The following is a 3,128-nucleotide window of genomic DNA, read 5'->3' on the forward strand; positions in this document are numbered from 1 at the left end:
CTACAAGGTTCGACTTTTTGCCATCGTTGCCTCTGTTGTTTCCAAAGTGTCAACCAGCGACAGTGACGAGGACGACATGGAAAGCGACAGCACGGACGATTCAGGCCCGACAATGGCAGAAGCTACGCGTTACGTCAGCCTTACGAATGCAATTGCCGCGATGAAAACAGCACCCTGCAATGAAAAATGCGCCCCGTGACTTCTGCAGCGCTACCGCCTCCATGCACAGAGAACATGCAATGTCAATGAGAAGTTTGCCATGCGAGTGCTTGGCGAGAAAAGGGGGCTGGCTAAAAAGCTGGCTCGCAGCTTCAGTATACCAGTGAACACTTTTGATCACGATCAAGCCCGATGCTGATCAGAATTCTAGACTGTGATTGGCTGCCTCACGCATCTTGCGCAAATGAGCCAATTATAACTGAGCCAACGACAGGCTGCTGTTGTCGCTGCTAGTCCGCCACGGCATCAAATGAAAATAACACTTTTGTTGCGCGAAGTGAATAAATACTGCTTGTTCTTTCTCCCTTTAATCGCACTCTCTCAGAGTTCAGTTTTTGACAGGCAAGTGGGCGATCTCATGCTATTTCGGTTAAGCACTACTGCTGTTTAGTAAGTACTTTTCCCAAGCTCCGGCCAACTACGGTTTAACGAGGTTCCACTGTAATAGCAAAATATGGCAAACAGTTGCCAGACAAGTACTATCTGCGGAAAGACCATGGTAACAATAACTCAATTAAACAAGCCTTCAACTTTCTTTTTGCTGCAAAAATACTGAATTCGCCATCACATGCATAAATAACAGAGCTAAAATACTTTTTGTTACCATCATTCAATGGTAGAACATAACACAAGGCGATTAATCAAAATTGATGTGCCAGTTTTATGTAAAATAAACCACATTATAATAAAAATATAAAACATGCGCAACATCAACGTGTAAACTTTCTAAAGGCCACAAGAAAAAAATATATACCCTTTAGAGACGAGATTTTTTCTGGCGTGAGTGGTGGCTTTGCCTCGGTGTAGCCAAGGGAACGGGCTTTGTTTGAAAGGGTCCCCGTGACACTCCTCGTCTTCAATTGCTCTGCCGTCCACAACACGGTAGCAGCGCTTCTGCAGAACATCGAGTCTGTCGACGCACTAAACAAGCAGTCCCAGGCTTTCTGGTCCACCCAGAAGCCGCTGCCTGCATAAACCTGCATTACACAAAGAAGTAATCACTCACAAATTAGAAGCACTAACAGGTCCATATAACTTTTTTATTTAGTTTTGCTTTATCAGAGGGCTAGCTGTCAACTCCATAACTACAGTGTCATGCCAGATTTCCTTGAATGCACAAAAAATCACTTGTGCACACAGAATGGAGTGCGGCTTCTTGGCCATAGAGTTTCGTTATCTAACAAAAATTGAAAATTATGAAAATTGGACGTAGCGGTTGCAAACTGCTAGTGCATGTGCTAGCCTGGCTGACCAGCACACAGTTTACTGCATGGCTTGCAACCACTGAGCTAGGCAGTGCAGTAGTTGAAAATCGCCCAACAACTGTCTTACCGAGGCAGATACAGGTAGGACTTTCAAATGCATACCTGTGAGCTGTCACAGAATAATTTATCACTTTGTCAATTTATCACTTTGTGACAACATTCAGGCAATATCTGCAGCCAATAAATTTGGTGTGATTACCTTTCCGTCATCTCTTCTGGAGCCTATTACAAACTCCGAGTTGCCGTACTGAAAATCTGCATCGGCAACCTCCTCACAATGAAGATCGCCTGCACAACAAAATGAGGTTTCCAACGCACAAATTACAAACAGTGTAAGCTAGAACAAAGAAATTGGTATAATAGAATTCTTAGGACTAAATAATATATTGCATAGAACAAATAACTAGTACCCTGTTGTAGTAATACAAAGGATGGTAAGAAAATGGAAGCAGTCACAGTCAGCAGAGTAGTTACCCTACCAAGTGTGCATTTTTTTAATAAACATTAAACGAACTGAAGCTAAAAATTATTCAAGAAATAAGGAAGTGAAAATTTCACATCACTTCAGAGCCTAAAGGATAAATAAATAAAGACATGTAAGCTACTGGCTTACATGTCTGATGGCTATACGTAATTTCGGACCTTGAAGGTCTACCAGTCTAACGGTCTACCGGTCTGATGGTCTACCGGTCTGATGGTCTACCGGTCTGATGGTCTACCAGTCTGATGGTCTACCGGTCTGATGGTCTACCAGTCTGATGGGCTACCAGTCTATTGGTCTCTGCCAGTCTACTGGTCTACCAGTCTATCGGTCCCTATTAGTTTGTCCGTTAATGGCACAAATGCATGACTGCATCAATTTCAAGACATTGGCACAGCTAGTCCTACGCAGGCTGAAGGAATAACATTCTTGTTGTGCGTCTCAACCAGCTTGTATGCCAGTCAGTAGGCAGGCATGGGCGCATTCCACACTCCATTTTTAACAGGACAAACAAAATTGAGGAAAATGAAGCTTTATTTGCACTCGACATGACCAGTTCGGTTTTGTCATTACATTGATGAAATCAGTGGTGCAAAAGAGCAACTGTCTTGAAGTCTGGAACAGCTGCCTCCCGTTTTGAAGCAGATGGGAAGAGAGAAAACATGAAATGCAGAATACTGTCTTAATGAAAAACATGCACCATTCGTATTTTTCAGAAAGGGTACTTTTACAGAACTGTAAGGAAGAAAACATATTAGATGTGGGCAAGAATACAGGCTTACGGTATTAGAGATAATTAAAATGACAAAATTGTACTAAATGCTTCATCATAAAGTCGCAATCATTTAATAATAACAAAGTGACCTGAAAAACTGCCGCATTAACTGCATTTAAAGATGCTTCCTGTATTAACCGAAGATGGCATGAATGGAATGAAGCTTTCATTCATCAGTTGTGACCAGTTAGAAGAGATACAACAGTATCCTTTGGTAATAAATAAATAAACAAATAAATAAATAAAAATTAATAAATCCTTCCCACACTTGCATTGACCACACCTCTGGTTGGTGCAGCTTTAGCAGTCCGTTTTTTTTTTTTGTAGAACGGATGTAACAGTTGGAACAAAACAGCACAGACAGAAGAGTAAAAGGGCAAGAACAAAA

Source organism: Dermacentor albipictus, unplaced genomic scaffold (genome assembly GCF_038994185.2).
Source record: "Dermacentor albipictus isolate Rhodes 1998 colony unplaced genomic scaffold, USDA_Dalb.pri_finalv2 scaffold_15, whole genome shotgun sequence".
Taxonomy (NCBI): domain Eukaryota; kingdom Metazoa; phylum Arthropoda; class Arachnida; order Ixodida; family Ixodidae; genus Dermacentor; species Dermacentor albipictus.